Source organism: Aegilops tauschii, chromosome 7 (genome assembly GCF_002575655.3).
Source record: "Aegilops tauschii subsp. strangulata cultivar AL8/78 chromosome 7, Aet v6.0, whole genome shotgun sequence".
In the NCBI taxonomy this organism is placed as follows: Eukaryota; Viridiplantae; Streptophyta; class Magnoliopsida; order Poales; family Poaceae; genus Aegilops; species Aegilops tauschii.
The window spans coordinates 258386215-258400831 of NC_053041.3; positions in this window are offsets into that span (position 1 = coordinate 258386215).

Here is a 14617-nt window from a genome sequence, read left to right on the forward strand (position 1 = left end):
ACCGAAGAACTTTCGTAAATCACTAAGTTACCTCAATAGGGATATGAATGTCCCCAACAATAAGCATTTCATATTTCTTTTTGGCAGTAGGTAGAGGTATTTGGAAACTTCCAATAGTGATTGTCGGAGATTTTTCAATAACATTAATACCATTCACTTGGAATTGTTTCTTCGGAAAGTGCATCGTATGCTCATTACCATTGATATGAAAAGTGACCTTGCTTTTATTGCAATCAATAACATCCCCTGCAGTGTTCAAGAAGGGTCTACCAAGGATAATCGACATGTTGTCATCCTCGGGCATCTCAAGTATAACACAGTCAGTCAAAATAGTAACACTAGCAACAACAACGGGCACATCCTCACAGATACCGATAGGTATGGCAGTTGATTTGTCAGCCATTTGCAAAGATATTTCAGTAGGTGTGAGCTTATTCATGTCATGTCTTTTATATAAAGAGAAAGGCATAAAACTAACACCTGCTCCTAAATCACACAAAGCAGTATTTTTCTCTTATTTGTGATGATGTCTTTCATATACTTTGCATAAGTAGGCATTTTCAAGATATCAGTCAAGCGAGTATGCAAAAAGACTGGCCTTAGCATTTTAGCAATGCGTTCAAATTCTTCATCATCTTTCTTTTTAGTTGACTTGGGTGGAAAAGGCATAGGTTTTTGAACCCACGGTTCTCTTTCTTTACCGCGTTTTCTAGCAATGAAGTCTCTTTTATCATACCTTTTATTCTTAGGTTGTGGGATATCAAGATCAACAGGTGGTTCTATCTCAACATCATTATCTGGTTCTTTTTCATTGTTTGGTTGAGAGTCTTCATGAACCTCATCATTATCTTTTTCGTTATCACTAGGTGAGTGTTCATTACCTGATTGAGTTTCAGCATCAGAGATAGAAGTTTCATTATCATTATCAGGAGGTTTTTCTATTTCAGGTTCACTAGAAGCATGCAAAGTCCTATCATTTTTCTTCTTCCTTTTCTTTCTAGAAGGACTAGGTGTATCAATGTTTACTCTTTGTGAATCTTGTTCAGTTCTTTTTGGGTGTCCCTCAGGATAAAGTGGTTCCTGAGTCATTTTAGCCTCTCTAATTGCAACTCTAACAGCAAAGTCATGCATATTATTATTCATTTCATCAAGTAATTCTCTTTGTGATTTAGCAACTTGTTCTAATTGAGTTTGAACCATAGAAGCATGTTTTCCAACACCTCTAACATCATTTGAGATTCTAAATAACAAGTCACTCAAGCGAGCAATCATATTAGAATTGTATTTCAATTGTTTCATAACATTTGCATTGAAGTGATCTTGTTTTCTAATATAGTTTTCAAACTCATAAAGGGGTGCATATTGTGAGGATTGTCATTATAATTGAACTTCATTAAAGAATTTACCTCTACCACCCAAGGCGTTGGTGGTGTATTAAGCCCATGTATTTCTTCAATAGGAGGTAAATTTTTAACATCCTCAGCTTTAATACCTTTTTCCTTCATAGATTTCTTTGCCTCTTGCATATCTTCAGGACTGAGATATAATATACCCCTCTTCTTCGGAGTGGGTTTAGGCGGTGGTTCAGGAAGAGTCCAACCATCATAGTTTTTCAATATGTTATTCAATAATTCTTCAGCTTGTTCAACAGTTCGTTCCCTGAAAACACAACCAGCACAACTGTCTAGGAAATCCCTAGAAGCATCGGTTAGTCCATTATAGAAGATATCAAGTATTTCATTTTTCTTAAGAGGATGATCAGGAAAAGCATTAAGTAACTGGCAAAGCCTCCCCCAAGCCTGTGGGAGACTCTCTTCTTTAGTTTGCACGAAGTTAAATATTTCCTATAAGGCAGCTTGTTTCTTATGAGCAGGAAAATATTTTTCAGAGAAGTAACAAATCATATCCTGGGGACTACACACACAACCAGGAGCAAGAGTATTGTACCAAGCTTTAGCATCACCCTTTAATGAGAAAGGAAATAATTTGAGAATAAAGTAATAGCGAGTCTTCTCGGCATGAGTAAAAAGGGTGGCTATGTCATTCAACTTAGAAAGATGTGCCACAACAGTTTCAGTTTCATAACCATGGAAAGGATCGGATTCAACCAAAGTAATTAACTCTGGGTCGACAGAGAATTCATAATCCTTATCATCAATAAAGATAGGTGAAGTAGCAAACTTAGGATCATATTTCATTCTAGCATTCAGAGATTTTTCTTTATACTTGCATAGTAATTTTTCTAGATCATCTCTATCCTTACAAGCAAGAATATCTCTAGTTGTCTCCTCATTCATAACATAACCTTCTGGTACCTTAGGCAATTCATATCTAGGAAGGCTAGTTCTAGAAGGTGTTTCAGGAGATTCAGTTTCAAGCTCATCATCAGATTCAACAACATCATGTTGTATTACTCTAGCAATTTGTGCATCAAGAAAATCACCAAGTGGCACATCATCATTATCAAGCAAGGTACTAGCATCATCATAAGCATTATCCATAGCAGAAGTAGCATCATCAATAACTTGCGACATATCAGAATTAATAGCATGTGGTGGTGTTGCAAGTTTACTCATAACAGAAGGTGAATCTAAAGCAGAACTGGATGGCAGTTCCTTACCTCCCCTCATCCTTGAGGGAAATATCTTAGTCTTAGGATCCTTCAGATTCTTCATAGTGATAAATTGATAATAATCCCAAGTGACTCAACAAATATAGCTATGCTCCCCTACAACGGCGCCAGAAAAAAGGTCTTGATAACCCACAAGTATAGGGGATCGCAACAGTTTTCAAGGGTAGAGTATTCAACCCAAATTTATAGATTCGACACAAGGGGAGCCAAAGAATATTTGAAGGTATTAGCAGCTAAGTTGTCAATTCAACCACACCTGGAGATTAATTATCTGCAGCAAGTAATCAGTAGCAAAGTAATATGATAGTTTTGATAGTAGTGACAACAGCAATAGTAACGGTAACAGTGATAGCAGTAATTTTGTCGCAAGTGTAACAGTGATGATAGCAGTAGTAACTTAGCAGAAACAATATAAGATAAATTCGTAGGCATTGGATCGGTGACTTGTTGGATGATATTCATCATGAGACAGTTATAACCTAGGGCGATTCGGCACTAGCTCCAGTTCGTCAATATAATGTAGGCATGTATTCCGTAAATAGTCATACGTGCTTATGGAAAGAACTTGCATGACATAGTTTGTCCTACCCTCCCGTGGCAGCGGGGTCCATATTGGAAACTAAGGGATATTAAGGCCTCCTTTTAATAGAGAACTGGAACAAAGCATTAACACATAGTCAATACATGAACTCCTCAAACTACGGTCATCACCGGAAGAAGTCCTGGTTTCTGTCACTCCGAGGTTACCGGATCATAACACGTAGTAGGTGACTATAACTTGCAAGATCGGATCTAAAACATGGATATAATTATGATAACATAAACGGTTCAGATCTGAGTTCATGGCACCCGGGCCCAAAGTGACAAGCATTAAACATGGCAAAGTCATAGCAACATCAATCTTAGAACATAGTGGATACTAGGGATCAAGCCCTAACAAAACTAACTCGATTACATGATGAATCTCATCCAACTCCTCACCGACCAATGAGCGTACGAAGAAATTACTCACTCCCGGTGGGGAGCATCATGGAATTGGCAATGGAGAAGGGTTGGTGATGATGAAGAACGAAGATCCCCCTCTTCGGAGCCCCAAACGGACTCCAGATCTGGCCTCCCAATGAAGAACGGGAGGTGATGGCGGCTCTATCTCGTGGATCGCGATAATTCTTTCTCCCTAATTTTTTTTGGAAAAATAGGATTTTATAGCGTCGGTTTCAGGGTCTGCGGGGCCACCAGGTGCGGACAACCCACCTGGGTGCGCTAGGAGAGGGGATGTGCCCTGGTGGGTTGTGGCCACCCAGGGGCCCCTCTCTGGTAGGTCTTGGCTCCAGAAATTCTTATTTATCACACAAAAATTCCTCGCAAAGTTTTGTTCCATTCCAAGAACTTTTATTTCTGCACAAAAAACAACACCATGGTAGTTTTGCTGAAAATAGTGTCAGTCCAGGGTTAGTTTCATTCAAATCATGCAAATTAGAGTGCAAAACAAGAGGAAAAGCGTTAGGAAAAGTAGATAAGTTGGAGACGTATCAGGAAGCTTGCTTACCATGGCACCACCGCAGTCCGCGTGCTGCCCGTCAACGACCTTCAGCTTTAGATTGAAGACCTTGAGCCATAAGCTGAAGTGTGGGGGGGTGCGGAGTAGAGCTTCACATACGACGATGAACACCGATATGTGGAGGGAGGAATTCGGGGCTAGATCATGGAAATCTAGCCCGTAATAGAACATGAGGCCCCGGACGAAGGGATGGAGGGGAAACCCTAGCCCTCAGAGGAAATGAGCAATGAATATGACCCTTTCGCCGGGCTCCGGAGTGGGGATGACCTGATCTTTGGCGGGAAGCCTGTGCGCGATTTCCGCGGACAGGTAGCCCGTGCCCTGGAGCTCCTTGACATCCTTCTCGGTGACGGAGGAGGCCTCCCACTTGCCCTTAGAATTGCATCCAGACATGGCTGGAGAGGTTGGCGGCAGTGGGAAAGATTGAGATTTTGGGCGTTGGAGCTCGGAGGAAGGGAAGGCAGGAGCTGGAAGAAGGCGTGGGGAAAAAGAAGGAATCTTTACCCTCTTATAGGCGGTGAAAGGCTGAATGCCCCCCCCCCCTCAAGCCTTAAAACTCGCCTGTTCCCAAAGAGATCGTGCGAACGGCACGGTTGGATTACCCAAAACCGTATTGATGAAAATCCCGCAATGGGCGGGCACGAACTCTATTTTGACAGGACGTGCCAATGGGGGCTATGCCTTGAAACGCGAAACGGGAGGCGTGAAAACGGTTCGAAATATTAAAGAGCCAGATGTGACGCTTCGCCGAAAAAGTTGTCAGCTAAAGACACTGTTTTTATTTTGATACTTTGCCTTCGTGGCTAAGGGTTGTATTAGTTATACAGAGCCAGATATAGATCCTTTGCAGGGAGTTATCTTGAAATGTTTAATAGAAGGAACCCACCTTGCAATGCTGAAGACAATCCGTGTGCCAAACACATCGTCATCGAAGACTGGTTCAGGGGCTACTGAGGGAGTCCTGGATTAGGGGGTCCTCGGGTGTTCGGACTATTTGATATGGGCCGGACTGATGGGCCGTGAAGATAAAAGCAGAAGACTTTCCCCCATGTCTGGCTAGGACTCCCATATGCGTGGAAGGCAAGTTTGGTGTCCGGATATGTTATTTCCTTCCCTTACAAACCGACTCTGTACAACCCTAGACCCCTCTGGTGTGTATATAAACCGGAGGGTTTAGTCTGTAGAGGCTATCATAATTCTCATAGGCTAGACAGCTAGGGTTTAGCCATTACGATCTCGAGGTAGATCAACTCTTGTGACCCTTATACTCATTGAATACAATCAAGCAGGACGTAGGGTTTTTACCTCCTTTAAGAGGGCCCAAACCTGGGTAAACATTGCGATCCCATCGTCCCTTGTTACCATTGATTCTCAGACGCACAGTTCGGGACCGCCTACCCGAGATCTGCCGGTTTTGACACCGACAATGGCCAGCTCCTGATTTGGGTACCGACCTATCGGGTGGCCACCTGGATTTGTTTGTGGTTATTTACAGAGTCTTCCCGTGACTATCCTTCTGGTTTGCCGGGTGGGTAGACTCATCTGTGTGGTATCTACAATGGAAAGTTGGGGCGCCCCTGCATGGTTAAATCTTTTCGAAAATCCATATTCACGGGTATGAACGACTCCAAACATGATACTAGTCCATAGATAACCTTAATTAACTTAACTAAAATTTGCAATGTGTGCGTGCTTTGATTGTCACTTCTTCAAGGGGATTATATCCGAGGAGAGGACAAGGTAGTGTTATGATGCGTAGGCAGGTGAATAGATGGATAGTTTACGACCTCGTTTACGTATGCTTTCCCATCTCTAATCTAATAGATGTAAGTGTAGTATATTGCTTAGTCGCTTGATGCAACCTCACCACTTTACTTCTAACCCCACCTATAAGCATTGTTAGTTCTAGTACCTCAGGTAATGAGGCTTGCTAAGTATCCAAAGTACTCACTCTTGCCATAACAACAATAGGTACTGATGCAGCTTACAATACGCTAATTGACGACTTTATCTTGATTGCGCTTCAGACATCGGTTTGGGCAAGGTTATGTACGTATTTGCTTTTATTTGAGCCTTCTTAAGGCTATTTGAATTATTACTTGTTCGCTTCCGTTGTATGAGCTATTCAGTTATAAGACCCTGATTGTATGAGATATTGTATGTGTTTTCTCGTTGTATTTGCAAAATACTTGTAATATGTGTTGTGATATCAACTCTTCCACATGGAGGGCACGTTTCGGCGTGTTCGTCATGTGAAGCTTTAGTGATCTTGGAGTCGATTCTATGTGAAGGCTAGCGAAGGTTGCTAGATATGTATAGTGCAAGTCCCCAGGGCGCTAAAACTAATTAGGATTACTACTAGTAAACAAATAAGATAGGCAACTTCACTCCATTAAAATAAACTAGTTAGCAATGATAGAAAACTAATTAGTGACATGAACAATTTCTAAACAGAGGTAGGTAATATCACATTACTTTTCATAAGCAACTTTCCTTCTATGAGAGACAACTTTAATGCTACAAATAGGCAACTTCACTACATTTCGTGTTCTAGCTAATTTTATTTAGCATTCTCCTAACTTGCCCACTGCTACTTCTAAGTTGCCTACTGCTAACGCTCATATATATGTCCTTGTTTCTAAATTCCTATAATACTATGAAGTCGTCTACCTTTTGATGTCCAGTTGTCTGTCTTTGTCTATCGTGGGTTCTATAGGTTGCTCGACATTGCTAATTAGTTGCCTACCAATGATGTCCGGCTGCATGTCATCGCCAATCAGTTTCCTACAATACTATGAAAATTTATATATCGTTGTTGCTCAAGTTGCCTATAATTTGATGCATGGTGTTATGACACTTTCTAGTTATGATAGACAACTTAGAGGTATATCTAGTTAACTTGATAGTCATGGTAGCCTACTATATAAGGACTTCCCATTGATAGGTAGTCATACTAGGCATACCGAGAAGAAATTGCTTTCCTATAGCACTAAAGTTGTCTCCATAGCACCCAAACTTGCTTTAAGAAAAGTTCAGTGAAACATACCCTCATGTGATCTAGTTTTAAAGAACTCATCGCGAGAAACCCAGCGGTGTAAATGAATCTGAATTCCGGTGCTCAAATCAAAAGATACAACTTCTTTAAACCCCAACTAAGTGCATGTGAGACATGAATCTTGGTTGATTTGTCAAACGAGCATCACGCGAAAGGGGGCATATTTTTTAAATCAGGACAATTGCATGCCATTGACAGTAAAAAGCTAGAATTTCCTATTTGGGGTGGGAAAATCTTTAGGGAGCACACACGCTTACAATAGACATGTCCAATATGTCTTGAAAGAGGTTGCTAAGAGCATCTCTAGCAAATTCTACAAAAATATGTCCCACAAAATTAGTTTTGGGTACCCACAAAAACTGGTTTGGTTACTGCATGGACAAACTAGTTTTTGGCGTTTTTAGGAAAATTCATGAGTTTGAACAACATAATCTTCATGCAACAACAATATAAATCAAACTTGTTAATATTTAGCATCATACAATAAAATAATCATCTATTACAACAAATCTTCAAATTCAAATAAAGAAAACAATAACGAATGGCCCGAAATGGAAAGAATGGTTCAAGTAACACATGAATACCAGTAACATCAAATGAATAAAATGGGAGTCTACTTCCCATACAGTTGCCACTAGTGCTAAATGAGATCAGCACTGAGTTGGGTGTGTGCGGCCTTGTCCTCAATCTGCTAGTAGCTAGGTCTCAAGAAATGCATTAATCCGATTCGGGTTCCTAATAGGCTTGAGAAGCTACCAATATTGTCATAGAAAAACTCCATGTTTAAATCTTTCTCATCCTTGATAATCATGTTGTGTTGAATTATACATGCAATCATGATATTTGAGAGGGATTTATTAACCTAAAAGCGAACAAGACCACGAACAATGGCAAATCGAGCTTGTAACACACCAATTGCCCTTTGAATATCCTTTCGACATTCTTCTTGTGCTTGGGAAAAAATAGATTACTTCTTGCCTTGTGGTTTTTTGATGGTCTTCACAAATGTTGACCATGAAGGATAGATACTGCCAACATGATAATAGCTGGTGGTATAGTCATGACCACTGACGGTGTAGTTGCAAGCTGAAGCATCTCCACTATCAAGCCGATCAAAAATACGTGTCTCTGCAATACATTGATATCATTGAGAGAACCCGGCAAACCAAAGAAGCAATACCAAATCCACAAGTCATGCGAAGCCACGACTTCGAGCGCAATAGTGGGATCACGATGATGGCAGGTGTACCGCCCATACCAAGCCGCAAGGCAGTTCTTCCACCTCCAATGCATGCAATCCACACTCCCAAGCATGCTTGGCCATCCTCTTGCTACATTCAATGCCATCAACTTCTTTGTGTCCTCATTGGGAGCTCGGAGATACTCGGGGACCAAAAACCCGGATCAAAACCTTGGCAAACACCCACACACATTTGGGCATGGTATTTTCTCCAATGCGAAGATACTATTCAGTGTAGTCAAACGGAATGCCATATGATACATTGCCACCGATATCTTTTGGTACGAACTAAACCCAAGCAAACCCGCGGGATTCCTCCGGTGAGTGAAAAAACGACAGTTTTGCTCGCAAGCTTCCACAATGCAAAAAAAGAGATCTACACATTCAATAACGCCTATGGAAGATGTGATACATATAGGTGGGTACCTCAGCAAGGTAATCTTTCCTGAGCATGGGATGACCGAGAGCTCGGTTGCGTGGAATGCGAAAACGACCAACCTTCAATCCTTGATGCTTTATCTTCTTGTCGCCTTCTAATTCTTGGACAATATACAACAAGACGAGATGCTCGACATCGTCATCGTCGAAAAGAAAATCCTCTATCTCAGAATCATCTGGATCTGATGAAAACAACGAACTCCAATCAATATACATCTAGAAAAATAAATATGCAATTTAATCTACATATCGCCCTCTCTAAAATTAAGACCCACGAAAACCACCAAAAAAATTACCATTGGACGCAAGGATGGCGCTGCTTCTTCCCCACCAATAGCCGGTAGAAAATCCACACCCCTACTTCCCCATAGACACGCGGCCCCAAACCCGCGGCGCCGACGGGCGCGACGGCTACGAGCATGATCTGCGGCTCAATCACGCCCACAGTAGCCTCTTCCGATCACAATGGGGTCTTGCCGAACTCCGTGACGGATCCATGGTGGCGGTAGCCACACATGCGGGGAAGGAATGGCCACCTGTGAGCTCCCACAGTGATGGAAAAGATGCGGTGGACAGCGGGGGAGCTACTCAATGGCACGGGATGGTCGGGGGCAGCACGACGGCGGAATGGAGGGCGTGAGTTAAAACTTCTACCCAGCCAAAATTTTGTAGCGATTGGGGAAACGAAAAATGGGGCCGTGAAAACTGAACATATGGAGCTCTCGGCGTCAAATATCCCACTCCCCCAGAAAAAAAATCCAGTCCGGACCATTTACTGGGACCTACGCGGGTCGTTTCTCCGCCCCAAAACCTAAAAATGGTAGTTATTATTGGGATGGACATTTTTTGGAGATGCTCTAAGCAATGTATGAATAGAGTGCATTTTTTCATTGACGAAGGTTTGTTGGTCATGTGTGAACTCGCTGCAAACTTCAACGTCAATCACCAAAACCGATTAAGCCCTAGAATAGTAGTATGGTGTAACTTAGGCCAACTCCAATGCATGACCACAAACAGACATCCTTTTTGTCCGGATTATGTCTGTTTGGATCGACAACACGGAAATGAGCATCTGCTTGCGGTTGTCCGCCCGTCGGTGCGCCCAGTCGGCCGCCGCATCTAAAAAAATTGTCCGCATTTGCACTTTAAATTTAAACAAAAAATAAATTGCAAATAATGTAAAATGATATATATGTATTGCATTAACTTAAATGTCCACGCACACTAAGTCACGACCAAAATTAAAAAAACTTGAAAGAAAAAACGTAAAACCGAAAGAACCCTAGATCGGGTCGTCCGTCACCCGCCGTGCTGGCCGTCTTCAGTCGTCGTCATCCTCCTCGTCATCGTACGGTGGTGGCTGCCACAGGTGGGTAGGCAGAACCGCCGGTGTCTGCCAAAGAGGGGTTGTCGGCGCCTGCGGTGGCTGCCAAAGTGGGGCGGGCGACGCCTGCTCTGGCTGTGGCGGGGCCGGTGGCCACGGCTCGACGGCCGCCCACGAGGATGGTGGTGATGGTGGGCTGGATGGGAGGCTCCTGCATCACCTCCTCCTTGACCTCCAGCTCTGGTACACAGATATCGCCGATGCCTGATAGGGCCATCATGACATCGAGGCACTCTTAATGGGTGCGGTCGTACTCCCGCACGGAGACCTCGAGCACCCTCCTCACCAGCTCCTCCTCCTCGGCGGACATGGTGGGATCTATTCGTGACAGGGACGGCAAGGGGGAGGGCGTTGGAGAGCGCGTGTGAACCCATGCACGGTTGCGCGACTGGGGCGGGCTGGGAGCACGCGCTGCTATCAGAGTGCACCCGTGGCAGGCTCGGAGCACGACCGGCAGAATAGGTTTGCCGTCACAGATTGTGCTTGTCCCGGAACCAAGTGTCCTACATGGGTGAATCGACGGCGTGCCTAGAGCTGTTGAGGACGTCCGGAGGAAGGCGGGCGCAGTGGCAGTTGATCTCCAACAGGTGTGTGTGGCCACTCACCAGGATTGGCGGCACTGGCACCCGATCTGGGTTAGGTGCACTTCACTTCACGGCAACGGTTTGCTCGTCTCCCAGTAGTGCTGGCAAATCTCTGATACGTCCATTTTGCATCATGTTTTCCTACTGTTACTTATAATGTTTTTATGCATAATAATGCTTTATGGAGTAATTCTAATGCCTTTTCTCTCATAATATGCAAGGTTTACACAAAGAGGGAGAATGCCGGCAGCTGGAATCTGGACCTGAAGAAGCTACGTCAGAGTTACCTATTCTGCACATCTCCAAATGAGCTAAAAATTTACGGAGAATTGTTTTGGAATATATGAAAAATAATGGAGCAAATAACTACCAGAGGGGCCCCACCAAGTGGGCAAACCCACCTTTGTGCCCTCCTCGGCCCACCTCCGGTACCCATCTTCTGGTATATAAGTCATTTTGACCTAGAAAAAAAAGAGGAGGACTTTCGGGACGGAGCGCCGCCATCTAGAGGCAGAACTTGGGCAGGAGCACTTTTGCCCTCCGGCGGAGTGATTCCGCCAGGGGAACTTCCCTCCCGGAGGGGGAAATCATCGTCATCATCATCACCAACAACTCTCCCATCTTTGGGAGGGCAATCTCCATCAACATCTTCAACATCACCATCTCCTCTCAAACCCTAGTTCATCTCTTGTGTCCAGTCTTTGTACCGGAACCTCATATTGGTACTTGTGGGTGACTAGTAGTGTTGATTACATCTTGTAGTTGATTACTATATGGTTTATTTGGTGGAAGATTATATGTTCAGATCCATTATGCTATTTAATACCCCTCTGAACTTGAGCATGATTATCATTTGTGAGTAGTTACTTTTGTTCTTGAGGTCACGGGAGAAATCTTGTTGCAAGTAATCATGTGAACTTGATATGTGTTTGATATTTTGATGATATGTATGTTGTGATTCCCTTAGCGGTGTCATGTGAACGACGACCACATGGCACTTCACCATATTTGGGTCTCAGGGAATGCATTATGGAGTAGTTATTAGATGATGGGTTGCTAGAGTGACAGAAGCTTAAACCCTAGTTTCTGCGCTACTTCATAAGGGACTGATTTGGATCCAAAAGTTTAATGCTATGGCTAGATTGTATCTTAATACTTTTCTCGTAGTTGCGGATGCTTGCAAGGGGGTTAATCATAAGTAGGAGGTTTGTTCAAGTAAGAACAGCACCTAAGCACTGGTCCACCCACATATCAAATTATCAAAGTAGCGAACACGAATCAAACCAACACGATGAAAGTGACTAGATGAAATTCCCGTGTACCCTCAAGAATGATTTGCTTATTATAAGAGACCGTTTTGGCCTGTACTTTGCCACAAAAGGATTGGGCTACCTTGCTGCACTTTACTTACTGTTACCGTTACTTGCTTGTTACAAATTATCTTGCTATCAAACTATCTGTTACCGACAATTTCAGTGCTTGCAGAAATTACCTTGCTGAAACCACTTGTCATTTCCTTCTGCTCCTCGTTGGATTCGACACTCTTACTTATCAAAAGGACTACGATTGATCCCCTATACTTGTGGGTCATCAAGGCTCTTTTCTGGCGCCGTTGCCGGGGAGTGAAGTGCTCTTGCTAAGTGGAAATCGGCAAGGAAAATTTATTACTACATGCTGAAAATTATTGTCACTTGTTACTATGGAGAATCATCCTTTGAGGGATTTGTTTGGGGTATCTTCACCTTGTCCAGAACCACAGTTAGTTGCCCCTCAACCTACTACACCTACTAAAAATATTGGTTATGAAATTGATTGGCCTCGTGAAGGAGAAAGAATCTCTCTAGATTGGGGAAGGCTTAAGTTAATGTTATATTCATGCCCCAATCATGAGCTCTCGAGAGAAATTATTATTCAGAACTTTTATGCTCGGCTTTCTCGTGATGACAATCCATGCTCGATACTTCTTGTACCGGTTCTTTTATGAAGAAGACTATTGAATTTAGGAGGGATCTTTTAGAAAGAATTAAACGCAACTCTGAAGATTGGGACCTCGATGAAGGTAAAGAGTAAGGTATTAAGCTTGAGTTTGATTGTGTTAAATCTTTTATGAATACCGATGCATTTCAAAATTTTAGCACTAAATATGGACTTGACTCTGAGATAGTAGCCTCTTTTTGTGAATCTTTTGCTACTCATGTTGATCTCCATAAGGATATGTGGTTTAAATATCATCCCCCTATTAAGGAATAAATTAAAGAACTAGCCGTAGTTAAAGATGAAACTATTATTTACAATGTTGATCTACTTGTGCCTACTGCTTATTTTGAAAAATTGCCTTTCCCTATTAGGATAAAGGAACACGCTAAGGTTTCAACTATGGTTCACAAAAGTAATATTAGAACACCTAAACCTGCTGAACAAATCAAGGTGGAACCTAGCGTTGCTATGGTTAAAGATCTCCTGGAAGAAAATATAGATGGGCATGTTATTTACTTCTGTGATGAGGCTGCTAGAATTGCTAAACCCGATGAAAAAGATAAGCATAGACCTGTTGTTGGCATGCCTGTTGTCTCAGTTAAAATAGGAGATCATTGTTATCATGGTTTATGTCACTTAGGTGCTAGTGTGTGTGCTATTCCTTTTACATTATATCAAGAAATTATGAATGACATAGCACCAGCTGAAATAGAAGACATAGATATTACTATTAAACTTGCTAATAGAGATACCATCACACCACTTGGGATTGTTAGAGATGCTGAAGTCTTGTGTGGGAAAATAAAATATCCTGCTGATTTTCTTGTTCTTGGTTCCCCACAAGATGACTTTTGTCCCATTATCTTTGGTAGACCTTTCTTGAAAACTATCAATGCCACTACATATTGTCATAACAAACTGTCAGTGTTAGCTTTGGTGATGAGTCTCATGAATTTAATTTCTCCAAGTTTAATAGACAACCTTATAAAAAAGAATTGCCTAATAAGGATGAGATAATTGGTCTTGCTTCTATTGCCGTACCTCCTACTGATCCTCTAGAACAATATTTGCTAGACCATGAAAATGATATGCGTATGCATGAAAGAAATGAAATAGATAAGATTTTCTTTGAACAACGACCTCTGCTTAAACACACTTTGCCTATTGAAACTCTAGGAGGTCGTCCTCCACCTAAAGGTGATCCTGTGTTTGAATTAAAGCAATTGCCTCACACTTTGAAATATGCTTATCTCGATGAGAAAAAGATGTATCCCCTTATTATTAGCGCCAACCTTTCAGAACATGAAGAAGAAAGATTATTGAAAATTCTGAAGAAGCACCGAGCTGCTATTGGATATACTCTTGATGATCTTAAGGGAATTAGTCCCACTCTTTGTCAGCACAAGATTAATATGTAACCTGATGCTAAACCCGTTGTTGATCATCAACGACCTTTCAACCCTAAGATGAAAGAAGTGGTAAGGACTGAAATACTAAAACTTCTGGAAGTAGGTATAATCTATCCCATAGCTGATAGTAGATGGGTAAGTCATGTTCATTGTGTCCCTAAGAAGGGAGGTATTACTGTTGTTCCTAATGATAAGAATGAGCTTATTCCACAAAGGATTGTTACTAGCTATAGAATGGTAATTGATTTTAGAAAATTAAATAAAGCAACTAGAAAATATCATTACCCTTTGCCTTTTATTGATCAAATGTTAGAAAGATTATCTAAGCACACACACT